Source organism: Vulpes lagopus, chromosome 2 (genome assembly GCF_018345385.1).
Source record: "Vulpes lagopus strain Blue_001 chromosome 2, ASM1834538v1, whole genome shotgun sequence".
NCBI classification, from domain to species: Eukaryota; Metazoa; Chordata; class Mammalia; order Carnivora; family Canidae; genus Vulpes; species Vulpes lagopus.
The window spans coordinates 115,218,630-115,246,547 of NC_054825.1; the positions used below are offsets into that span (position 1 = coordinate 115,218,630).

The window sequence follows — 27,918 nt, forward strand, 5'->3', positions numbered from 1 at the left end:
TGTCCAGTTATCAGTACTTAGTGGGCAGTAGCAAGGATGCTGAACACCCTGCAGAGCGTGGGATAGCCTTATAAAAAAGGAAGAAATGTCCCATCAAAATGTTAGAAATGCCTCTGGAGAAAAACCCTGGGTCTAGTGTGTATTGAGAAGGGAAGAGGGGCACCTGGATGGCTCAATCAGTGAAGGATCTGCCTTCGGCTCAGGTCATGATCTCGGGGTCCTGAGATCGAGTTCCGCGTCAGGCTCTCTGCTCAGTTAGGAGTCTGCTTCTCCCTCTCCTTCTGTGCTCTCACTGTCTCAAATAAATAAAATCTGAGAGAGAGAGAGAGAGAGAGAGAGAGAAGGGAAGAATGTTGTCTTAAGTTCTTCCTAAACTCTCCATCTGACAGTTCCTCCTCTGTGTCATACGCACCCTTGTTGCTCCCCATTCCATGATGGGCCACTAGTCACCCTGTTTCTAGTCACTTTCTGACATTCCTTTCAGAACCTGTTGCTCCCCGTTTCTAGTCACTTTCTGACATTCCTTTCAGAACCTGTTGCTCCCCGTCCAGGGCAACCAACATCGGGACCAGCTCCACTGTGCCTGTACTCTTCCCAGTTCCTCTGGGTTTTGTATTTGATTCAACTGAGATTTTGGCATAAGCAAAGGGAATGACCTTGTAACCTGGAAAATATTTAGAACTTTATATTAAGAATGCTTTTTTCCAGAGTTCAAGGGTGATCTCTCAAGGGAGATCAAAGCACTGATGTTTGTGATCTTGTTAACCATTCTTAAATCTGAGATGCAAGTCTGAGATGCTTCAGTAGAACATTCTCTTCTTTTCATCTCTGCCATGTGAATCTATCTTCCAGAAACTTTGTGCCATACCCATCGAATTATCTATCAGCTTTCTCAGCAGCACATTTCCTGAGCTCTTGGGTAAGTCTATCTAGAAACACAAACACACGCACACACACACACACGCATGCACGCATACACACACACATACACACATGGTAATGGTATATTACAGCCTCTGGCACTAGTAGGGATTCAATCAAGACTTGTTGAATGAATGAATAAATGGATGAATAAATGAAAAAGCCCCTCTCTCCTCCTTTTGTATTTCTTTTCCTCCTCCTTTTTCTTTTTGCTAGGGTAGTTAGATTTGGTTTCCATTGATTGAAGTTAATAATCCTGATGGATATTGAATTGAATTGCTTTTTTTTTTTTATTTATCTTCTGAGAGGCAAAATTTAATCCAAACCCAGTATTTGCCAACGGATAGAGTTTATCAGTTACCCTCTGTTCAACTCTGCCCTTGAGCATTAGATAAAAGCCCTTCTCAGAAATACAGTTGGATAATACCCGATTCATGACCCCATTTCAAATGTTTAGCAGAGTTTCTTCTGGTGCAGCTCTGTTGAACTGAAATGAGGTCTCCTAGCCTTGCTTTCTGGCTTTCTAGCACTCTGAGTAAATCACATGCACCAGAATTTCCATCCCCATGAATGCTGTCATTAGCTCTTCCTGACCCCCTCACCTGAACCTTTCTGAGGACCAAGCCTTCACATATATCACCCCTTCTCTCTTTGTGCCCAGTTGCTTTCTGCAGGTAGCCATCTCTGTGACAAGAGAAAGAGATTCTGAGGGAGAGGGAGATGGGGGTAGGGGAAGGGACTCTGACTTCTCAAAAAGCATCACTCATATGGCAAGTTGCCCACTTTTTGGATTGCAATTTTTCTGACCCAGTGATTAAACAGTGAGGAGTGGTAAAGTGGTCTTGCTCCTCATTTTCATGTGGGTATCACACAGCTGCTCTGTCTGCTTTGTCTTAGCTGTTAGAGGAAATTCCTCTCAAACTCTACAGATCAACTGAGTATCATTTTTAAGTGGCAGCCTTGGAAATGTATACATCCTTTTTTTTGGATTTGTCACAAACATTTTAGTAGAAGTTTGGAGAAATCATGTTAGAGCTTAACCTAGAGGCCTCGTGTTTATTTATGTACAAATGATATTTTAAGTATTTTGTAGTTTGTCCAAATATGACACATACACTCATGGATGATCAAACTAGGACTTGCATTCACACACTTCATGTTTCACTAATGTGATTCTCCAACTGGGAGGTATAATTTCAAGCTCTGAGCTTTCACCATTGCCAGTGTTGAGACTCTGGTCCCTTGATCTTTATTATAAACCCTTCTAGCCATCAAAAAGGTATGAAAAGGCTCAGCAGTTAAGTTGTCAAAATATGCCTCCTACTTTGAGGCCCTCTATTCACTGTTGGACCATTGTTTCCGATGATTCTGGTAACCCTGACATGACTTTCAAAGTTTATCTGAAGCCTTATCGAAGGCAGGCACAACTTTCATTTTCCTCAGTAATGAATGCTCTTGAAGTTCTTCTAATTCATTAAAATTAAATGCTTTGAATGTGGGAGTCATGCCTATAATTTGTAAGCATCCCGGAGACCACTTATACACTCTGTGTCTTGCACAGAGGGGATACTTAGTGGCTATTGGTTGATTGATTACCATCAAGGCTGTGGTTGTTAGGTGTCAAGTGGTAGGCTCACAGATGGGGATATTGAATCTCAGGTCTACCAGTCTTTAGAAAACCATTATGTGAATGGAAGCATTACAATACATATTACATGTATTTATTGGCATTTTCTGTTTGTAGTAAGCACTTACTATGTGCTGTCTCATCTAATTTACTCATTTATTTATTTAAAAACGTATTATTGAAGTACAGTTGACACACAACATTATATTAGTTTCAGGTTATAGCACGGTGATTCAATATCCAAATGCCTTACAAAGTGATGATTACAATAAGCGTAGCAACCATCTGTCACTATAGAATATTATGGCAATACTGTTGATCGTGTTCCCTAGGCCGTACTTTTCACCTCCATGGCTTATTTATTTTATAACTGGAAGTTTGTTCCTTTTAATCCTCTTCACCTATTTTGCCCATCCCCTACCCTCCTTCCTTCTACAAACCACCAGTTTATTCTCAGTATTTATGACTCTGTTTCTGTTTTTTTTGTTCATTTGTTTTATTTTTTAGACTCCACACATAAGTGAAATCATATGGTAATTCTCCTTCTCTATCTGACTTATTTCACTTAGCAAAAACCCCTCTAATTCCATCCAAGTTGTCACAAACGGCAAGATCTCATTCTTTTTTGATGGCTGAGTAATATTTCATAGGGTGTATACACCACATCTTCTCTATCCATTCATCTACCAGCGGACATTTGGGTTGTTTCCGCACCTTGGCTATTTTAAATAGTGCAGCAGTAAACATAGGGATGCCTATATCTTTTCAAATTAGTGTTTTCATCATTTAATTTACTCTTTGCTGCAGATATTTATGCCATTTGTACCAACAGGAAAGTGCAGGCTCAGAAGAAGTGATTACATGGTCATAGTAACTAGAACAATAGCACCTACGTAAAATTACATGCTGGGAGCTAAAAAGGAAAAATCAGAAGATGATATATTTGGGAGAGATTTTTAAAGTGTGATGAAGGGTAAGCAAATATATCTGCTAGGGAGATAGCCTGGCCCAGAGACATAGCTGGCACTCAGTGGAGACTTGGGGTTCTAGAAGCATAGACTTCAGTAGCTGGAACTTTCACTTATGGGGATTGTTAAGTTTTCTTTTTCCTTTTTGTAATTTTTATTCTGAAGAGCTACAGCAGAGAATTTGAGTGATAGCATAAAGGAATTTGGAATTTCTTTGAATGCTTAGCATTTTACGTTATTAATCATGCTTAAGTTAGGCATCCAAAGGTCCTATCAGAACAGTAGCCTATTCCTGATTAGGGAAAGCCATGTTTCCTCTATTACTGGAGGCCTTGTCCTCTAACTGTCCTTAGGAGGGAAATGTTTCCCATTCTGTGTTTTCAGCTTAACAATCTTCCCTTGAGGCACTGTAGTTTGATAGAGTAAGACCCAGCCAGTAGATGGGTATTTGTCTAGTGCAGCACAGTCCAATGAAATTTTCTGTAACGATGGATATGTCCTCTATCTGTTCGACTACTGTAAGCCCCAAGCCACACGTGGCTACTGAGCATTTGAAATGTGGCTAGCATGACTAAGGAATTGAAAATTTTATTTTATTTAATTTTAATTAATGTACAGTTAAATTTAAATGACCACATGTAACTAGTACTTGCCATGTTGGATGACACAGCTTAGTGTCTGGGAAAAAAAAAGAAATGAATCAGTTTCAGGTTGCCCTCAGTCTGCTCTTCCTACCGAATTCTTGCCTCCACAGAGCTTTTTCCTGTATATGATCATGTGATTCCTTCCTGTTCTCACCTCACTCAACTAACTTTCTCTCTTATCACTTGTTTCTCAGCATTTTAAAACAATTACCTGCTTGCTTCCAGCAGGAATTTCAAAATTGCTTTATTCGACAATCTTTTCATGGAAGCATTGTTTTCCTCATTTCTCCCAATATTTGGAAAATAAAACTAATAGTTTGCCAAAGCCGTTCCTTTTCATATTACTTATTAATGCAGAGAGGTATTTCCCAAAGTGTAGAGCATGTGCCCCCAGTGGCATGAAAGACAATTTTAGGTGATACGATACTACGCATTTATATGACTTTATTACTTATTTTTATTCTAACGACTATTGGGGAAATGTGATTAGTACCTCAAATGTGTAATTTCATGGATATTATTGCTTAACATGAAGCTAAAGTAGACGTTTATATTTTACAAAGAGAGTCATTTACAACAATATTAAGTAAATAGTAGTACAGATGGTATGCAGATATGGCAAAACTCATTAATTTATTTAAAAAATGTGAACTCTGGGAAATGCAGTTGTTAAATTAACTTTCTGTATTGACTCCATTCCCTGCCGTTCCCTGCACGTTCTCTGAGCTCCCGCCCAGTGCGCAATCACCTGTGAACACGCTGAGCATTTCTCCATCAGGCCTTTGTTGATTTGGTTACCCTTCCAAGGCTGCCCTTCTGTCCTGGACCTCTCATTCTCCACTAGGTGAAATTCTGCACAGCCATCGAGGCCAGATCAAATCTTTGTAGAAACCGTCCATGCCACCCTCTTCTTCCTTGACTCCTCCATAAAGTAAAACTCACCTACCTTCTTAACCTCATGACATGTTATTCATTCTTCCAGCATAGCACTTACTTTTGATGGTTGAGTTGGCTTATGTGTGGATCTGTTTTACTCCCTGGGATTGAGAATTCCTTGAAAGGAGAGACATTGTCATAATCATCTTTAAACCTTAGTGCAATCACAGTGCCTGGCACATAGCCAGTGTTTGTAAAATATTTATTAGGGGACAAACTGTGTTTTTAAATCAAACTGAGTTATGTGAAGCCAATTTTAAGCACCCTTGCCCCTTTCTGCTTATAGTCAATACATTTGCAGGCAGCCGTTGGCTACACTAGGCTAGTCGATGCTCAGAATGGCAGGTTACATGTAGTATTAGCCGAAAGGAAACACATAAGGATTTAAATCTGGGAGGAAAATGGCAAAGCTTTGCAAAACTAAAACAAATGACTTTGTAAAAATAACTCACACTGCTGCTACCAAAGAGATTTTAGACTGAGAATTTAATTTATTCAAATAATGCAGGCTAACATGCTCTGCTTTATTTCGAGGAAAAAAAAAACATCTTTTTGGTTTCAATTTCAATTATGCACCTTGTCTATGATGATTTCTGTCATCATTGCTTAATGCTTCTTTTCACTTTGTTTAGCAAGCTGTATTGCAAATATAACATTACATAGCTCTTTGCTATTGAGGTCAGATAAGATATATACAGAGAATATCTGAATACAGTACATTTTCTGCAAACGTCCTTATGTGAATGAGTCATTTACTTATGTCTAGGACAGTAAAAGTATTCAAGAGAGCCAGTATTTATAGAAACCATTTCTGTTTGAATAAAAAGTTTACTACACTACTTTCTAGAAAGCTCTTGGACTTTTCTTAAAGTGTTTTTTGGTTTAAATATGCAATATATTTGTTTAGAAAATATTTCCTTTCATATGAGCTTTCCTCCAACTTTAAATAAAGTCTAGTAGCTAAGAGCTTATTCCATCTATATATTTTGTTAACAGAATCTGATTTTTGACAATGTGTGGGACAGATTCCTAAGTCTATTTCTTCATTGTCAGTTAATCATTTGACAAATACTATTATTTGCTGGACTCTGTACCAAGTAGTGGCATAGAAGCTGAATAAGACATGAAGCTTTTAGTCTCCGGAGAACCATATAGGAAGATGATGCTGTGTTTGGTGCACACAAAGAGTGCTGTGATTGTATGAGGACATCTAACTGGATGATGGGGTCAGGAAAGCTTCTTGGAGGAGGTGACTCCTGAGGTAGTTTTTAAACAGTAAATAGGTCAGCTGGTCCAGGAAAGAAGGGAAGAACAGTCAGATCGAGTGGTATGTGGGAAGGCCTCTAGGCATGAAACAATCCCTGACAGTAGGGAAACAGGGCATTCTTTGTGGCTGTGCAAAGGGTGCTCTCACTGGGGAAAAAAAGGAAATGAGGCCAAAGGGGGTTGACATATGGTCAGAATATGAATGGACCTTCCACTAAGCTAATGAATTTGAATTTTGTCTTGATTGCTGGTGGAGCCCTTGATGGGTTCATAGCAGGGAAGTGACGAGTTAGATTTGTATTTTGGATAGGGCACTCTGGCAGCTCGATGAAGGGTGTACTGAAGTAGGGCCAGACTGGGATAAAACACCCAATTAAAAGTGGGTGTTTTATCCCATCCACTGATTTGATCCCAGTCACTGTAGTGACTGTACTAAGATGAAAAAAACTGTGGGCAAGGCTTAGTGATACGAGTGAATGGGGAAGGGCAGGAGGGGATTTTAGGAGATGACACTGTAAGACTTTGTGCCTTTAGGGTGAGTGGGAGTTGCAGTGTTGATGCTACCTCCCAGGCTTTGCTTGAGCACCTGCGTCTGATATAATGTTATTCATGGAGCCAGGTGTCATAGCCAGAGGAGGAGGTGGGTCAGTGGGGTTTGAAACACAGTGTTTATAATGCACCTCTGAGACATCAAGTGTCGGGATTCAAGATTATCTGAAAGTTCTGAGGAAGAAAGAGAGGTCAGAGAACAATTGGAAGTACCAAGAGATAGCCAAAGCCAAATATGTGGCTAAGATTATCCAGGGATCATGTTCTGAATAAGAAAAGCAAAGAGCCAAGGTTGAGGCTCTGGACAAAACCAACAGTTAAGAGGAAATTGGTAATGGATGTTATATGTGGTAATTGGTGTTCATTAGGCTTATTGTGGTGACCATTTTATAATATATACAAATACTGAATCATTATGTAGTGCACCTAAATTAACATAATGTTTTATGTTTATTATATCTCAAAATTTAACAAACAAAATAAAAAATAATAAAAGAGAAAGGAATAATAAAAAAAATTGAGTCTGTAACTTCAGAAAACTAGATGAAATAACAAATTTAGGCAAAAGCCTGACATTTTCCTGCTATGAGTCCAAATGTGTTAAAAAAAAAAATAGTCCAGAAACCAGTCACAAAAGGACAAATATTGTTATAATTTTACTTATAAGAAGTACCTGGAGTAGTTGAATTTATAAAAACAGAAAGTAGAATGATGGTTTCCAAGTGCTAGAGGGAGGGGTGAAAGGAATGGGGAAATTTCTGTTTAATTGGAGGAGACTTTCTGTTTGAGAGGATGAAAAAGTTCTAGAGATGGATAGTGGTGATGGTTGCATAACACTGTGAATATACTTAATGCCATGGAAGTGTACACGTGGCTTGTTTGATTTTATGCTGTGTATTTTACCACAAGAAGAAAGAGTGAATAAGTTTTGTTTTTATAGAAGATATTTAGAGAAATGGTTTGTTTCTCAAATTTCACCAGTTAAAATAATTTAAAAAAAGTAAAATAAAAAAAGAAAGGAAGGAAGGAAGAGAAAGAAGAAAGAAAGAAAGAAAGAAAGAAAGAAAGAAAGAAAGAAAGAAAAAGGAAAAGAAAAAAAAAGAACAGACAATTGGTGGAGAAAGAAGCCTATAGCATAAATGGAGAACCAGAGGTGGGCAACAACAAAAGAAGCATTCTTCTAGAAGCAGGAAGAGTAGAAGGTCAACAGTGTCAAATGCCACAGAGTGTGCAGGTAAAATAAGAACAGAGTGAAGTCCACGGGCTCTGGAAAATGCAGGAGATATGGAAGTTTTTGTTGACCTTAGTAAATGTTGTTTCAGTGGCAGGGTGGGACAGAAACCATGTTTGAGCAAATTAAAGAGTGAATATAGAGCAGAATGGAATTATAGACAAGAATTCAAAGCTCTTCTATATTGAGTGTTTAGAAGACGACTTGGGACGAGAGACATCTTAGTTTTGTTTTGCTTTTAAAGATGAAGGTTCTTCAAACATGTTTGTATGCAGAAAGATAACTCAGTGGGGATGGAATCCAAGCATGGGGAGAGAAATCAGCCTTAGGTGAGAATGAGGGAGACACATGTACTAGGCAGAAAAGGAGGAAAAAATGTTTTTAAAGAAAGATATTTGTAGGGCAGAAAGAAAGTTGAGGAAATTTTCACTAGATAATGTTCATTGTCTCATTGGGGAATGAGAAAAGGGAAGGTGACAGGGGGTTTGAAGAGAGGCAAAGTTCTGTGCATCTTTTTCAGGCTTATGGTGACCGGAGGGAAGGAGCAGAGAATTTGAAGGATTGAGCTGATTAGGCCAGGAATTTTGTCGGATACTGTAATTGGAGAACAAAGGAGAGCAAGGAATAATTTAAAAGAATGATTGAAATGATAGTCTAATGGACAGAAGCTATTTAGGGAATTTCAAAATGTTGCAATAAATGGGAAGAAATATGACAATTTACCAAGGTTTGTTTATTTATTTAAAAAATTCTATTTAAATTCAATTTGCCAACATATAGTAGAACATGCCATGCTTATCTCATCATTTAAAAGATAAGTAACATCTAGGGAGAGGGGGGTATGAGCAAGTTTCCATGAAGAGAGTACTATGTAAGAAGCCTGGAAGTGAAGGAGAATGTGTGTTGGGTTCCATTCAGGGGCCTCATCCCTTTGAAGGCAGCAGGCTGTAGTAGGAAGGAGGCAGTGGGAGTGGAGTGAATGGATTCAGGAGACATTCTGGTGCTTGAATGAGATGTTGAAGGTGGGAGAGAAATGTTGCCATTAAAATGATTCCTGGGCCCACTTCTAACATATGTGCAGAGGGGCGCTTCCCCAATCACCATGGAGCAATTTCAGACAACAGTAAGATGTCTGAGAATTCAACTAAATTCTGACAGAGGTTAAGGGTTAAGAGTTCAGTCCTACAAGAACCCTCCCAGCACCCCTAACACCCACACAACTTCAACAGCCAGTCATAAATCCCAGGCTGTTACTGTGCTTCTGATGGACAGACTCAGATTGGAGGTTACCACGACCCTCTCTTTAGACTTTAGATGCCAGTCACAAGTCCATATTGTTCTTTATACTTCTGACTGGCTGTAAATCAGAGGTTCCCACAACCGCCTTCTCCTTATGTTTGTTTAATTTGCTAGAGAAGCTCTCAGAACTCAGAGAAACATTTTACTTACTAGATTACTGGTTTGTGATGAAAGGATATAACTTAGAAACAGCCAGATGGAAGGGATGCATAGGGCAAGGATGGGGAAAAGGCACAGAACTTCCATGCCCTCTAGCTACGCTACTCTCTAGCACCTCCACTTACTTATTCACTCACCCAGAAGCTTTTCGAAACCAGTCCTTTTGGGTTTTAATGGGGGATTCATTACATAATCATGATTAATCATTAGTGATCATTAATGATTGAACTCAATCTCCAGCTCATCTTCTCCCCATAGGTTAGGAGGGTGGGGCTGAAGGTTCTAACTCTCTAATTACAAGGTTGTTTCTTCTGGGAACCAGTCTCCATCTTTAGGTATGGTTCAAAAGTCACCTCAGATATACACCAAAAGATGTCTTTAGTGGTCTCATTACTTAGGAAATTCCAAGGGGTTTAGGAGCTGGGAGTCAGGAACCATGGACAAAGATGAAATATATGAGAAATATATGTCTTATGTCAACCTTAAAAATACAATATTTTACTAGCAAAAAATGGGTTTATTTGGGAATAGCAGAGAATTGCAATTCAGGACATGCAAGCTATGGAAAAACCATAGGGAAGACTGAAGAGAGAGTCAGTTTTAGGAGGAAACTCAAAGGATTGTTTTGAACAAAAGATCACTGAATAAGAGTCTCGGATTGTGGCAGTTTCTTACTGGCTGTAGGCGATGCTGATTAGTGTATTGTTGCTGGGACAGGGTGGGATCTTCCTTCTTTCTTTCAGGAGAAGATGAATTTCTGTGTGAAAAGTGTCCTCCTGTGTCAAGATAAAAATTATTTTCCTCCTCCCTGCTGGTTATGCAGACTGTAACGAATCAAATGTTCATGAGAGCTCCTCCTTCAAGGGCTTCCATACTCTATTTATAAATCATAATATCGCAGCCATTCATTGGATTAGTGAAGAAGTCATTTCAGGAGAAGAGTACTGAGTTCAGTTTTAGCATCTGGGGTTTGAGATGTTCGTGGGATACATAAGTGGAGATGTTCAGTAGGGAGTAATCTATACTAGTCAGAAGCTCTGGAAAAAGACTATGCCCTACATAGAAATTTCAAAATCATGAGCTTATAAATAACAACTTAAGCCATAGAAATAGATGAGATTGCCTACAGAGAACTTGTGGAGCAAAAGAGGATCACAACTAAGGGACACATGGAGAAAAAGGTTCTTGCAAAAGAAATAGAGAAGGAACAGTCAGAGTAAAATATCCAAGAGTACTGAAACTGAAGAAAGTTTCAGGACAGTCATCTGGGTTATATGTTGTATACATTAAAAATATGAGTCAATAAATAAAGACCGAGAGAAGTGTCTGTAGGATTTAGCAACTAGGAGGTCCTCAGTAACTTTGGAAAAAGCAATTTCTGTGAAGTGGTGAGTGGGAGCAGTGTGGGCAGAAACCTCGCTGCATAAAATTGATGAGTGGGTGGAGGTTAGGAGAAAGAGACAGCAAGTGTAGACAACATTGTCAGAAGCTTCACTGAAAAGGAGAGAAAATGCCTTTAACTAGAAGGTATTCATTTCCTCTGACATAAACTCAGAGGTAGCATTATTATTTTTTCTCTTTTCAGAAGAGAAAGGTTTGAACATGTCTGAATGCTTACAATAAGGAGACAGAAGAAGGGAGAGGATGAAATACAGGAGAGGCAGCAGTACTTCCTTGATAAGGTTCCTTCGAAAAGCAAGAGGCCACGGGATCCAGCACATAGGTGAAGAGCATAGCCTTAGGAAGGGTGGGGAATACCTCCTTTACCAAAGGTGAGGAGGAACAAAAGAGGTAAATTTGTACCATCGGTTGTGGGAAACTGAAGGTGTTCTCAATGGCTTCTATTTTCTCTGGGAAGTAAGCAGGTAATGAAAGAAGAGGTGGTGGAGATGGTACAGGTGATGGTGATGATATATACTTTGATATACATATTTCAGAAGGCACTCAGCTTTTTGTGATGATAAGGATCATGGGAGTGAAGAGTTAAAGAAAAGATCCTTGGGGGACGCCTGGGTGGCTCAGTCATTGAGCGTCTGCCTTTGGCTCAGGTCATGATCCCAGGTCCTGGGATTGAGTCCTGCATTGGGCTCCCCGCAGGGAGCCTGCTTCTCCCTCTGTGTGTCCACCTCAATCTCTGTGTCTCTCATAAATAAATAAATAAAATCTTAAAAAGATCCTTGAAACTAAGGAACAGAGCTCTTGAGGCATTTGGTGGCTCGTTTATTTGAATATTTAAATGAAAGTAGTCATGGGAATAGAAAGAAGGAGAAACAGTGAGTCAGACACTAAAACGATCAGTTAATGAGGGGGATTGGCAGCAGATCTGTAGATGACAGCAATAAGAAGGGGTAGCAGGTCGTCAAGTGTGATGTCCTTTAAAGAAAAGATGTCATTTTTTTAGAAGTGGGAGGAGAAATGTTGTGAAAGCAGCAACAGGAAGCAGGTGGTGCCTACCCTACTTCTGGGACCAAAGGTGAGCAGGATGTAAGGGAAAAAGCAGCATTCACTTGAAAGAGCTGCAAGGAAAGAGATGTCATCAGGGGATATTCAAATTTCAATTAGGCCAAAAACATGAAGATGCTGAGGATGAAAAGAATAGTTTTCTGCTAACATATCACAAGTTCTAGAAGACGTAGAGAAAAAGTGAAGGGTGTGGGAAAGGTGGAAGATGATCTCAGATTAAAGGTTATACAGATATCATTGTACCTGGGTGATGGTTGATGATTTAGGAAGCTTGGAGTTTTGAAGGTAACAAATAATCAGATGTGAGACATGATGGCATACAGATGATAAGTAAAATCATGGGCATGGTGAGCTTATCTTGGACATATAGAGTGACAAGGAAGGGCTCTAGAGACTGAGACTTGAGATATTCTGACACTTGATGGCTGGGTATAGAAATATAGGAGAAGGAGCTTAGAGAGAAGGCCAGGAAGGAATCACAAGGTTAGAGCACAACCAGGAACATGTGGGTCATGATGAGATTCACTGGGAAAATATGTTTTCCAAAGAAAGGATTAGTTAATATTGGCAAAGGCTCAAAGGAGGAATAAATGCCCCATTATAACACAGAGATCATTGATAATCTCAGTGAGTTTTGTGTAAAGTCACTGCACAAAAGCCAGATTGATCGAGGAGAAGTGAGAAAACTGGAATAATGAATTAGCAAGTTCAACATTTGGCTTTAAGGGGATGATAAGAAATGAGGGGGGCGGCTCCAGAGCTAGAGAAGGCCTGTGTTTTTATGATAGGAGAAACTCAAGTATGTTTGAAAATCTATAAGACAAGGAAGAAGTTTTATGTACAGGAGAAAGAATAGTGATAAGGAAAGTTTCCAAGAAATGGAGAAGCATGATGCAATTGGTTTTTGTTGTTGTTGTTGTTGTTTGTTTGTTTTCCCCTCAGAGAACACACCGGGAAATTTGGTTGGGAGGTCAAAGAGTAGAATAACAGAAGAAAGAGTCTGGGAGATAGTTAGTGGTCTTTGTGTGACTCCTTGAAACTTTAATCTCAGATGTTTAGTTTTAGCCAATCATGGTAATGTCACTCCCTTACCTCAATAGTCCAGGACTGGTATTTGACCCAATCATGGCCAATGGGTAAGAGAGAAGTCTGCTCATGGGTTTCTGGAAAGGAAGACATGGCTCCTTTCTTCTCCTGGATGATGGTGTATTTGGATATGACACCCAGAAATGCAATATGCTGGCAGCCCTGAGGGGAACCGAGCTGAGGGCAGAACCAATTCATTGAGGCTCCATAGAGAAAGATGGAAAGAAGCTAGGTTTATGATCATATCTTTGAGACACTATTAACTCTTCTTTTTTTAAAAAGATTTTATTTATTTATTCATGAGAGACAGAGAGAGGCAGAGACACAGGCAGAGGGAGAAGCAGGCTCCATGCAGGGAGCCCAACATGGGACTTGATCCCGGGTCTCCAGGATCACGCCCTGGGCTGAAGGCAGTGGTAAACCTGCTGAGCCACCCGGGCTGCCCACTAATTCTGACTCCTACCCAATCCCTGGACTTTTTTTATACAAAGCAATAAATTTCCTATTGTGTGAGCCAATTTGAGTTAGAGTTTTCAGCTACTAGCAGTTGGATATATCCGGACAAATGCAGTAGGATTAGTTGTTCCCAAGACTTAGTACTGACACAAGTGTGCTGGCTGGCTTATAAGGCTAAGTAATATTCATATTGAGATCCCATCAGAAATATTTGGCCTTTATACTGGTTCTAAATAGAACTTTGATGCTATTTATTGTTTCTGGATTGTATAAACCTCAGTGCAGGGTGGCAGGGACATTATTTTATGACTGAATCAATACATAAATAGCTAATGCTCACAGGGTCTTATGACCTTGCAAAGTTCAGCTCTAACTGAATTTACCATGGAAAAAATTGGCCTTCTGTAAGGTTTTTGGCCTTTATGAAACTTATTAATAAGCAAACAATATGGCATGTTCAAGTCTGAGTCACAAAATAAGAAACTGGCATTAGGTACAAAATTAGGAGCTCACTTGGGTTTCCAGGTAAACAAAAATATCACAACCCTATTTTCATATATTTTTCAGGAAGTATAAGTAGAAATGCTTTAAAATAGAGTTTAGAAATAGAAGAAAAGTTGTTACTGGGCTGGAGGTAGACTATTTGCCTTTTCAATATTTGACAATTCGATGTTGAAAGATAGCCAATGTGAGATAACTTACTCCCATTGACTTTAAACAACTAATTGACAAGTACAACTACTGCAGGGAAAAGGAAAATGTAGTGCATCCAGTTGGATGAAAAACTCAAATAAGTTCAACTTTTGATTTGAAAAGTGAGAAAAAAAGCATATTTACTATCTTCCTTCCCTCCCCACTTTGATGCCAAAGTATGTTGACTAGAAAATGATGTCTCACTGCTTATTAATTTTCTACTTCTTTATGTCAATGTAAGACAAGAAAATGTTTGTTGAATTGTGGCTGAATTCATCTGTTGGGAAACTGAAGGTTTATCAATGAGGAAATGATAGATATCTCGAGAGAATGGAAGCACAGTTATCAAATTAATGAATCTGCCTGTAGGTTTACCAGTTATTTGTTAGTTTAAGTAAGAAACTGTTGCAGCTGTTGGTGGCCTCTAGTCTTCCGCCTTAGCTGCAATCTGCTCAGGAAGATGTCTTGACAACACCAAGAACTCAGTTGAGAAAATAGTGTGTCAGGGTTACACTTCTATATTTTCCTTTCTTTTTGAAACAAAATAATTTTTGATCAAATTTATACCTGCACATGGTTTAAAGAGTCAGATCTATAAGGTTTTGTTGAGTAAAACAGTAGTGCTCCTCCTCCCTCTCCACAATTTTCCCCTTCACCATAGGCAGTCACTTTCCATTCTTTTTTTTTTTTTAAGATTTTTTAAAATTTATTCATTTACGAAAGACAGAGAGAGAGGGGGTGGGCAGAGACACAGGCAGAGAGAGAGAAGCAGGCTTCATGCTGGGAGCCCGGTGTGGGACCTGATCTCCGGTCCCCAGGATCACACCCTGGGCCAAAGGCAGGCACTAAACCGAGGAGCCACCCCGGGATCCCCCTCATTTTCCATTTTTTTAGTTGATTCTTATATTGATTTCTCACCATGGAAACAGCAGTTTTAGCTTTCTTTTTTCCTGTCCCCAAATATATGTATATCATTTCATTCTCTCATCAATCAAATGTAGTTATAAATACATCTAGATAAAAATTCAGTGTCTATATGGTTATGGCTCAGAAATACTGTTCAGATCAGTTAGAAAGCTATAATTACTTTTCATCTCCTGCCTCAACAACTATTGGTTATTGCTGAAGTTAATAATTGCCATTTTCTTAAAATTCCTTTTTACTCGTTAAATTCAGTTACAACTTCTCTACCAGTTGTCTAAATTTACACTCAAGAGGTTAAGATGCATTAGGTTTTATTTTTTTTGATGCATTAAGTTTTGCTTGTTGGTTTCTTTGTTTGTTTTATCAATTTCATCTTGAAAAGACACTCTCCCAGAGTCTCTTGGCATTTTCCAATGTGGACTATTTGTCCTCGATGACTTGTGCACACCTATAGTTTTGAGATCTCCCATCATCATCACAGGTAATCCCTTTGCTTCTCTCCTGTGTTGGATCTCTTTATTCCTATTTCTCCTTCTTCATGGAATACCTCAACATGGAACACATGCTGGAATACATGTATTTGGTGGAATTCATCAACAAGTACCTTCCTGATAAAAGGTGCATGGGAGGTAAATACTGTGAGTCCTTCTATGTCTGAATGGATTTTTACCTATACTCAAGAAGATTGATAATTTGGCTGGATATAAAATCCAAGAATGAAAATAATTTTCCTCCAGAATTCTGAAGACAGTTGAACTGTCTTCTAATTTCCATTGTTACTACGAAGGAGACCCAAACCACTCTGGATTTTATTTCTCCTCCAGAAGCTAAAATTCTTTATCCCCAAATTATTTGATTTTCATGATAATGTACTTGGTATACTTTATTGTGTTTGGCCTTTTTAGACTATTAACTCATGTTTTTGCAGTTTTAAGAAATTATTGCATTATTTCACTGAAATTTCCTCCCAATTTCTCTGTTCTCTTACAAGGAACACCTATTTTTCAAATGCTGACACCCTTAACTGACTTTCTGATTTTCTTACCATTTTTATCTTTTTCCACTTTTTTTTAAAATTTCAAAGTGAATTCATTAGATTTATCTTGCATACCATCTATTGGGTTTTTCATTCCTCCTTCAAATATTTTAATTTCTAAAAGTTGATTTTGTTTTTTGTATGTGTGTCATTCTGTTTCTACTTGAAGTTTTCAAAATCTTCTCTTACTTTTTGAGGATATAGGTGATGTTTTTCAACTTTATTAAGGCATATTTTGCATATCATAAAATTCACCCATATCATGCTTACAAATCAATGATTTTTAGTAAATTTATCTAATTGTTCAATAATCATCATAAGTAAGTTTTATTTTATTATGTATTGTTTATTTATTATTTGCCGTTTCCCCCCCACCCCCAACTTTTAAATTCTTCTCTTGCTCTTTTTTGTTGGGTGCTTTGTTTGTTCAAGTCTGAGATTTGGAAATGTTGATTCTTTGTTAACAAGAGCCAGCAGGAAATATAGGATTCCTTCTCTCCCCTGGCCTGTCTCCGCTGAAGCCACCACCATACCTTGTTGGCTGGGCACTAGAAGAGTCTTCCATGTGTGTGGATACTGGATGACAAGGGCAACCTCCTTTAGTGGTTGCAGGGCTTATGAACGCTGCAGTATCTTTTGGCTTTACACATCTCTAAAGTATTTTTAAACTATTTTATGTACATGGTTCAGTGCACTCCTCCCTTTGCTTGCTTTTATAGTTTTCCACCTGATGTGAGGGGTGTATAAACAACATCTTCCATGACTATGATTTTTTCTTGTCATTTACAGTCTCTAAAGTTCTTGTGTATGGTCTGGAAGAGCTGCAGGCTCTTTAGGGAGACACCAGCACTGGGCCTAGCTCAGCTTCTTTTCTTTTCCTGTCTGTGCTTGCTGGCAAGCTTACTCACATTGAGTGCAGTTAGGTTTCTTGTTCCATTATTAATTATCTCCACTTCTAAAACATACTGTAGGGGGAGGAGGGGCAAGATGGCGGAAGAGTAGGGTCCCCAAATCACCTGTCCCCACCAAATTACCTAGATAACCTTCAAATCATCCTGAAAATCTACGAATTCGGCCTGAGATTTAAAGAGAGAACAGCTGGAACGCTACAGTGAGAAGAGTTCGCGCTTCTATCAAGGCAGGAAGACGGGGAAAAAGAAATAAAGAAACAAAAGGCCTCCAAGGGGGAGGGGCCCCGCGAGGAGCCGGGCTGAGGCCGGGGTGAGTGTCCCCAGGACAGGAGAGCCCCGTCCCGGAGGAGCAGGAGCTGCACCAACCTTCCCCGCGGAAAGGGGCTCGAAGGGAGTTAGAGCAGGACCCAGGAGGGCGGGGATGCCCTCCGGCTCCCTGGGACACTAACAGACACCTGCGCCCCGGGAGATGCACCGAGCTCCCTAAGGGCTGCAGCCCGCACGGCGGGACCCGGAGCAGCTCGGAGGGGCTCGGGCGGCGGCTCCGCGGAGGGGGCTGCGGCCGGGAGCGCGAATCCAACAGCGCAGGCCCCGGAGCACAGGGCACCGGGACACAGCCCAGGATCCGGCCTCCCCCGGGACAGGCAGAGGCCAGGAGGGCCCAGGACAGCGAGGACGCTCTTGCCCCGAGCTGAGCAGATCAGCGGCCCCACCCCGGAGCGTCCAAGCCCTGCAGACCGAGAGCTCCGTAGTTACGGCAGGAGCTGAGTCCAGGGTCCCAGAGCTGCCCCCGCCACTGTGGCTTCCTCCTGGGGCCTCACGGGGTAAACAACCCCCACTGAGCCCTGCACCAGGCAGGGGGCAGAGCAGCTCCCCCAAGTGCTAACACCTGAAAATCAGCACAACAGGCCCCTCCCCCAGAAGACCAACTAGACGGACAAGTTCCAGGGGAAGTCAAGGGACTTAAAGTATACAGAATCGGAAGATACTCCCCCGTGTTTTTTTGTTTTTGTTTTTGGGTTTTTTTTTTTCTTTTTGCTTTTTGATTTCTGTTTGCTTCCCCCACCTTTTTTCCCCCTTTCTTTCTTTTTCTTCTCTTTTTTCCTTTTTTTCTTCCTTTTTTCTTTTTTCTTTTTCTCTTTTCTTTCCTTCTTTCTCTCCTCTCTTTTTCTCCTTTTCCCAATACAACTTGTTTTTGGCCACTCTGCACTGAGCAAAATGACTAGAAGGAAAACCTCACCTCAAAAGAAAGAATCAGAAACAGTCCTCTCTCCCACAGAGTTACAAAATCTGGATTACAATTCAATGTCAGAAAGCCAATTCAGAAGCACTATTATACAGCTACTGGTGGCTCTAGAAAAAAGCATAAAGGGCTCAGGAGACTTCATGACTGCAGAATTTAGATCGAATCAGGCAGAAATTAAAAATCAATTGAATGAGATGCAATCCAAACTAGAAGTCCTAATGATGAGGGTTAATGAGGTGGAAGAACGAGTGAGTGACAGAAGACAAGTTGATGGCAAAGAGGGAAACTGAGGAAAAAAGAGACAGACAATTAAAAGACCATGAAAACAGATTAAGGGAAATAAACGACAGCCTGAGGAAGAAAAAACTATGTTTAATTGGGGTTCCCGACGGCACCGAAAGGGCCAGAGGGCCAGAATATGTATTTGAACAAATCATAGCTGAAAACTTTCCTAATCTGGGAAGGGAAACAGGCATTCAGATCCAGGAAATAGAGAGATCCCCCCCTAAAATCAATAAAAACCGTTCAACACCTTGACATTTAATAGCTAAGCTTGCAAATTCCAAAGATAAAGAGAAGATCCTTAAAGCTGCAAGAGACAAGAAATCCCTGACTTTTATGGGGAGGAGTATCAGGGTAACAGCAGACCTCTCCACAGAGACCTGGCAGGCCAGAAAGGGCTGGCAGGATATATTCAGGGTCCTAAATGAGAAGAATATGCAACCAAGAATACTTTATCCAGCAAGGCTCTCATTCAAAATGGAAGGAGAGATAAAGAGCTTCCAAGACAGACAGGAACTGAAAGAATATGTGACCTCCAAACCAGCTCTGCAAGAAATTTTAAGGGGGACTCTTAAAATTCCCCTTTAAGAAGAAGTTCAGTGGAACTATCCACAAAAACAAGGACTGAATAGATATCATGATGACACTAAACTCATATCTGTCAATAGTAACTCTGAACCTGAACGGGCTTAATGACCCCATCAAAAGGTGCAGGGTTTCAGACTGGATAAAAAAGCAGGACCCATCTATTTGCTGTCTACAAGAGACTCATTTTAGACAGAAGGACACCTACAACCTGAAAATAAAAGGTTGGAGAACCATTTACCATTCAAATGGTCCTCAAAAGAAAGCAGGGGTAGCCATCCTTATATCAGATAAACTAAAATTTACCCCGAAGACTGTAGTGAGAGATGAAGAGGGACACTATCTCATACTTAAAGGATCTATCCAACAAGAGGACTTAACAATCCTCAATATATATGCCCCGAATGTGGGAGCTGCCAAATATTTAAACCAATTAATGACCAAACTGAAGAAATACTTAGATAATAATACACTTATACTTGGTGACTTCAATCTAGCTCTTTCTACCCTCAATAGGTCTTCTAAGCACAACATCTCCAAAGAAACGAGAGCTTTAAATGATACAGTGGACCAGATGGATTTCACAGATATCTACAGAACTTTACATCCAAACTCAACTGAATACACATTCTTCTCAAGTGCACATGGAACTTTCTCCAGAATAGACCACATACTGGGTCACAAATCGGGTCTGAACTGATACCAAAAGATTGGGATCATCCCCTGAATATTCTCAAGACCCCTGCATTTCAGACCATGCCTTGAAATTAGAACTAAATCACAACAAGAAGTTTGGAAGGACCTCAAACACGTGGAGGTTAAGGACCATCCTGCTAAAAGATGAAAGGGTCAACCAGGAAATTAAGGAAGGATTAAAAAGATTCATGGAGGGATCCCTGGGTGGCGCAGCGGTTTGGCGCCTGCCTTTGGCCCAGGGCACGATCCTGGAGACCGGGGATCGAATCCCACGTCAGGCTCCCGGTGTATGGAGCCTGCTTCTCCCTCTGCCTGTGTCTCTGCCTCTCTCTCTCTCTCTCCCTCTCTCTGTGTGTGTGACTATCATAAATAAATAAAAATCTTAAAAAAAAAAAGATTCATGGAAACTAATGAGAATGAAGATACAACCATTCAAAATCTTTGGGATGCAGCAAAAGCAGTCCTAAGGGGGAAATACATCGCAATACATCTCTTTTCTTTCCTTCTTTCTCTCCTCTCTTTTTCTCCTTTTCCCAATACAAGTCAAAAACTGGAAAGAACTCAAATACAAAAGCTAACCTTACACATAAAGGAGCTAGAGAAAAAACAGCAGATAGATCCTACACCCAGCAGAAGAAGAGAGTTAATTAAAATTCGAGCAGAACTCAACAAAATCGAGACCAGAAGAACTGTGGAACAGATTAACAGAACCAGGAGTTGGTTCTTTGAAAGAATTAATAAGATAGATAAACCATTAGCCAACCTTATTAAAAAGAAGAGAGAGAAGACTCAAATTAATAAAATCATGAATGAGAAAGGAGAGATCACTACCAACACCAAGGAAATACAAACGATTTTAAAAACATACTATGAACAGCTATACACCAATAAATTAGGCAATCTAGAAGAAATGGACGCATTCCTGGAAAGCCACAAACTACCAAACTGGAACAGGAAGAAATAGAAAACCTGAACAGGCCAATAACCAGGGAGGAAATTGAAGCAGTCATCAAAAACCTCCCAAGACACAAGAGTCTGGGGCCAGATGGCTTCCCAGGGGAATTCTATCAAACGTTTAAAGAAGAAACCATACCTATTCTACTAAAGCTGTTTGGAAAGATAGAAAGAGATGGAGTACTTCCAAATTCGTTCTATGAGGCCAGCATCACCTTAATTCCAAAACCAGACAAAGACCCCACCAAAAAGGAGAATTACAGACCAATATCCCTGATGAACATGGATGCAAAAATTTTCAACAAGATACTAGCCAATAGGATCCAACAGTACATTAAGGAAATTATTCACCATGACCAAGTAGGATTTATCCCTGGGACACAAGGCTGGTTCAACACTCGTAAAACAATCAATGTGATTCATCATATCAGCAAGAGAAAAACCAAGAACCATATGATCCTCTCATTAGATGCAGAGAAAGCATTTGACAAAATACAGCATCCATTCCTGATCAAAACTCTTCAGAGTGTAGGGATAGAGGGAACATTCCTCGACATCTTAAAAGCCCACAGCAAATATAATTCTCAATGGGGAAGCACTGGGAGCCTTTCCCCTACAATTAGGAACAAGACAGGGATGTCCACTCTCACCACTGCTATTCAACATAGTTCTGGAAGTCCTAGCCTCAGCAATCAGACAACAAAAAGACATTAAAGATATTCAAATTGGCAAAGAAGAAGTCAAACTCTCCCTCTTCACCAATGACATGATACTCTACATAGAAAACCCAAAAGCCTCCACCCCAAGATTGCTAGAACTCATACAGCAATTTGGTAGCGTGGCAGGATACAAAACCAATGCCTAGAAATCAATGGCATTTCTATACACTAACAATGAGACTGAAGAAAAAGAAATTAAGGAGTCAATCCCATTTATAATTGCACCCAAAAGCATAAGATACCTATGAATAAACCTAACCAAAGAGGTAAAGGATCTATACCCTAAAAACTATAGAACACTTCTGAAAGAAATTGAGGAAGACACAAAGAGATGGAAAAATATTCCGTGCTCATGGATTGGCAGAATTAATATTGTGAAAATGTCAATGTTACCCAGGGCAATTTACACGTTTAATGCAATCCCTATCAAAATACCATGGACTTTCTTCAGAGAGTTAGAACAAATTATTTTAAGAGTTGTGTGGAATCAGAAAAGACCCCGAATAGCCAGGGGAATTTTAAAAAAGAAAACCATATCTGGGGGCATCACAATGCCAGATTTCAGGTTGTACTACAAAGCTGTGGTCATCAAGACAGTGTGGTACTGGCACAAAAACAGACACATAGACCAATGGAACAGAGTAGAGAACCCAGAAGTGGACCCTCAACTTTATGGTCAACTAATATTCGATAAAGGAGGAAAGACTATCCACTGGAAGAAAGACAGTCTCTTCAATAAATGGTGCTGGGAAAATTGGACATGCATATGCAGAAGAATGAAACTAGACCACTCTCTTGCAACATACACAAAGATAAACTCAAAATGGATGAAAGATCTAAATGTGAGACAAGATTCCATTAAAATCCTAGAGGAGAACACAGGCAACACCTTTTTTGAACTTGGCCACAGTAAGTTCTTGCAAAATACATCCATGAAGGCAAAAGAAACAAAAGCAAAAATGAACTATTGGGACTTCATCAAGATAAAAAGCTTTTGCACAGCAAAGGATACAGTCAACAAAACTAAAAGACAACCTACAGAATGGGAGAAGATATTTGCAAATGACCTATCAGATAAAGGGCTAGTTTCCAAGATCTAAAAAGAACTTATTAAACTCACCACCAAAGAAACAAACAATCCAATCATGAAATGGGCAAAAGACATGAACAGAAATCTCACAGAGGAAGACAGACATGGCCAACACGCACATGAGAAAATGCTCCGCATCACTTGCCATCAGGGAAATACAAATCAAAACCACGATGAGATCCCACCTCACACCAGTGAGAATGGGGAAAGTTAACAAGGCAGGAAAGCACAAATGTTGGAGAGGATGTGGAGAAAAGGGAACCCTCTTACACTGTTGGTGGGAATGTGAACTGGTGCAGCCACTCTGGAAAACTGTGTGGAGGTTCCTCCAAGAGTTAAAAATAGAGCTGCCCTATGACCCAGCAATTGCACTGTTGGGGTTTACCCCAATGATTCAGATGCAATGAAACGCTGGGACACCTGCACCCCGATGTTTCTAGCAGCAATGTCCACAATAGCCAAACTGTGGAAGGAGCCTCGGTGTCCATCGAAAGATGAATGGATAAAGAAGATGTGGTCTATGTATACAATGGAATATTCCTCAGCCATTAGAAACGACAAATAGCCACCATTTGCTTCAACGTGGATGGAACTGGAGGGTATTATGCTGAGTGAAGTAAGTCAATCGGAGAAGGACAAACAGTGTATGTTCTCATTCATTTGGGGAATATAAATAATAGTGAAAGGGAATAAAGGGGAAAGGAGAGAAAATGAGTGGGAAGTATCAGTGAGGGTGACAGACCATGAGAGACTCCTCTAACTCCGGGAAACAAACAAGGGGTGGTGGAAGGGGAGGAGGGCGGGGGGTGGGAATGAATGGGTGACGGGCACTGAGGCGGGCACTTGAGGGGATGAGCACTGGGTGTTATTCTGTATGTTGGTAAATTGAACACCAATAAAAAATTAATTTATTAAAAAAATAAAACATACTGTAAATTTATGAGCAAGAAGATGTCTGCATGGTTGGGCTTTCCACTGGAAGAAAAACGTGTTTTTTTTTTTAATTTTTATTTATTTATGATAGTCACAGAGAGAGAGAGAGAGAGAGAGAGAGAGAGAGGCAGAGACATAGGCAGAGGGAGAAGCAGGCTCCATGCACCAGGAGCCCGACGTGGGATTCGATCCTGGATCTCCAGGATCACGCCCTGGGCCAAAAGCAGGCGCTAAACCGTTGCGCCACCCAGGGATCCCGAGAAACCTTTTAAAGCCAGCATTTCAGACTAGTAGTGGAAGGCTACCATTCACCAAGCAGCTGAGGCTCCTGTCACCTCCCTCAGGATGCGTGGCTCCCAGTGCTTCAGTACTCCACCCAGAGCAGCCACCATCTTGGGAGAGCAGCCTACTATTTGCTATTAATCCTCCCAAACTTGTCCCAGGCAACCACTACTTTACATTAATCTATCTCCATAGATTTGCCTGTTCTGAACATTTGATATAAGTAGAATCAAATGTTCTGTGCTCCTTGTGTCTGCCTTCCTTCACTTAGCAGAATATTTGAGGTTCATCCATCTCAGCATGTGTGTATCAGTCGTTGATTCCTTTTTACTGGTGAGTAATATTTTTCTTATAGCACATTTTTGTCTATCCATTGATCAGTTGATTGACTTTTAGGTTTTTTCCAATTTGGAGCTATTATGAATAATGATTCTAGAAACATTTATATGCAAGTCTCTGTGTGGGTATATAACATATGCATTTCTCTCAGGTAGATACCGGGAAGTGGAATATCTAGGTCAAGTGGTAACTTTATGTTTAACTTTTTAAGAAATTTCCAACTGTTTTCCAAAGTGGTTCACCATTTAAATTCCTAACAACAATGTATCAGTGTTTCTGTTCTTCACATCTTGCCAACATTAGTAATTGTCTTTTTTATTATAGCCATCCTAGTGGGTGTGAAATGATATCTCATTGTGGTTTTAATTTACAGTTTCCTACTGACTAATGATGTTTACATGCTTATTAGCTATTCATACATCTTCTTTGGTGAAATGTTTATTCAAATCTTTTGCTTATTTTTGAATGGTTTGCTTGCTTCCTATTGAGTTGTAACAATCCTTTATATACTCTGCAACTGTTTATCTGTATATCCTTCATCAGATGTGTGTTTTACAAATATTTTCCTCCTGATCTGTTGCTTGTATTTCCATTTCTTTTTTTTAAAGATTTTATTTATTTATTTATTTATTTATTTATTTATTTATTTATTTATTTATTTTAGAGAGAGGGAATGGGAATGGGAGGAGCAGCAGAAGGGGAGGAAGAGAGAGGGAGAAAGAATCTCAGGCAGACTCTGTGTCAAGCACAGAGCCTGTTGTGGGACTTAGTCTTGTGATCCTGAGATCATGACCTGAACTGAAATCAAGAGTCTGACACTTAATCAATTGAGCCACTCAGGCACCTCCATATTTTCATGTCTTAATGATATATTTTAAAGCAGTTTTGAATTTTGATGAAGTTTACTTCAACTTTTTTGTTTATGGACCATGTTTTTAGTGTCATATCAAAAAACTGCTTAATTCAAAGTCTCAAAGATTTTATCCTATGTGTTCATATAAAAGTTGTATTGTTTTTGATTACGCATTTAATTAATTAATATTTTATTTATTTATTTGAGAGAGAGGGAGAGAAACCACAAGCAGGGAGAGCGTCAGAGGGAGAAGGAAAAGCAAGCTCCCTGAGGAGCAGGATGTGAGGGGCAGGAAGCCCGACGTGGGGCTTTATCCCAGGACCCTAGGATCATGACCCAATCTGAAGGCAGGCACTTAACTGACTGAGCCACCCGGGTGCCCTTAGATTGCCCATTTAAATATGTCATCCAGGTGTGTCTGGATGGCACAGTCAATTGGGCACCTGTCTCTTGATTTTGACTTAGATCATGATTTCAGGATCATGAGATGGAGCTCTGCATCTAGCTCTGCACTCATGAGGAGTCTGCTGAGGATTCTTTTTCCCTCTGCCCCTCTCCCAGCTCAAGTTCTCCGTCTCTCAAATAAATAATAAATAAATAAAATCTTTTAAAAAAATGTCATCCACCTTGAGTTAATTTTTGTGTATGGTGTGAGGCAAAAGTCTACGTTCATCTTTTGCATATGGATATCCAATTGTCCCAGCACCATTTACAGGAAAGATTCTCCCCAGTGAGTTTTCTGGGAAAATCACCCAATTGATCATAAATATAAGGACTTATTTCTGGACTCTCAGTTCTGTTTCATTGATTTCTGTGTCTTTCCTTAAGCCAGTATCATACTGTCTTGATAACTGTAGTTTGATAGTAAATTTGAAAGTGGGAAGTGAAAATCCTCCAAGTTCATTCTTCAAAATTGTTTAGACTATGAAAGTAAGATATTTTGCATTTCCATAATAAATTTGTAGATCAGCTTGTCAGTTCTTGTAAAAAAAAAAAAGCCTGGATTGATTTTTATAGGGATTATATTAAATCTGTAGATACATTTGAGGAGTACTGCTGTCTTAACCATATTATGTCTCCTGATTCATGAACATGGGATGGCTTTCCAGTTCCTTAGATCTTCTTCAATTTATTTCAATAATCTTTTACCATTTTTCAGGTATACATCTTGTACTACTTTTGTTGGATCTATTCCCTAAGTATTTTATTTATTTTTTGATTTATTTTAATGGAATTATTTAATTTCATTTTCAGACTGTTCATGACTAGTGTATAGAAATACAATTAATTTGTGTATAGCGATCTGATATTCTGCAACCTTGCTATATTTGTGTGTCATTTGTGTGTTAGTTGTAATAGTGATTTTTAATAGATTCCTTAAGATATTCTACATATAAGATCATGCCATCTGTGAATAGAGATAGATTTACTTTTTTCTTTCCTATCTGGATGCCTTTAAATACCTTTTCTTGCTGATTGAATTGGCTAGATCCTCTAATACAACATTGAGTAAAAATGGTGAGAACAGATATTCTTGGCTTATTCCTGAACTTGGGGGCATTTGGTCTTTAAATATTAAATACGGTTTTTACTGTAGTTATTTTTAGGTGTTCTTTCAGAATCAGGAAATTCCCTTCTATAACTCATTTTTAAAAGATTTTTATTGTGCATGGGTATTGGATTTTGTCAAATGCTCATGAAAATGTGTTCTTTATTTGATTAATATGGTCTATGACATTAATTGATTTTCAGATGTGAAGCCAGCCTTGTGTTCCTAGGATAAATCCTACTTGGTCATGGCATATAATCTTTTTTTTTTTTTTTTGTATGTTGTTGGAGTTGCTTTTCTAATATTCTGTTGAGGATTTTTGCACCTATGTTTATGACTAATATTTGTCTCTTTTTTATACAGCCCCAAGCCTAGAATAGGTCTTACATTTTTAATTGGATGAAAAAAGGAATATTTCTTGGCATGTGAAAATTATATGAAACTTAAATTTCAGTGCTTAGGTCTAAAGTTTTATAGAAACACAGCCATATTCATTCATTTACCTATTGTCAGTGGCTGCGTTCACACTGCAACAGCAGAGTAGTTGCAACAGAGACCATATGGCCTACAAAGCCTACAATATTTATTGCTTGCTCTTTTAACAGAGAACATTTCTAACCCCTGCTATGGATTATTAGTAACTTTTTTTCCTGCTTCTCTGTATATGTAGTAATTTTTGGTTACTTGTTGAATGTTGTGAGTATAGGCAATACAGATCTTGGATGATGGTATTTTTCTCAACAGAACATTAAATTTTAATCAGGAAGGCAAACATCGCCTTTTTCATGTTGAGGTTTGATTTTTGGCTCCCTTAGGGAAGATCTATCATTGTTACTTAGCTCTTACTGCTATGACATGGTCCTTATACTTAGGGTATGGCCTTTGAGTCTTCACCCGAAGCCTTGGGAGTTCACCAAATACTCTCTGTAATCACTGGGCATAAATCCCAACCTCTGCCCTCCCAACAGTGCTCCATCTAAAATCTCTGTCCTGCTCTACAGCTTTCTTTGCTGGGCCTCCCAGAACTGTGCTGTGCACACGTATTTTTCAAGAGTTGGCTCTGAGTGCAATTTTCACACGACGTTTTTAGGCTCCTTCTCCTAGGTCCCTCCTTTCTAAAACCCTCTCCAGAAAATCCCAGTGGTCTTTGCAGTTCTAAACTCTAGGATCTGTCTCCTCTACCACTCTCTGATTGGGTACTATTTCTCTGAACATGGACAT

At 39.5% G+C, this 27,918-nt stretch overlaps 1 pseudogene; it reads right to left on the bottom strand.

The window, feature by feature from the left end:
- Window positions 1–503: 503 nt before the first annotated feature.
- Window positions 504–27,918, bottom strand: LOC121478009 (annotated as a pseudogene).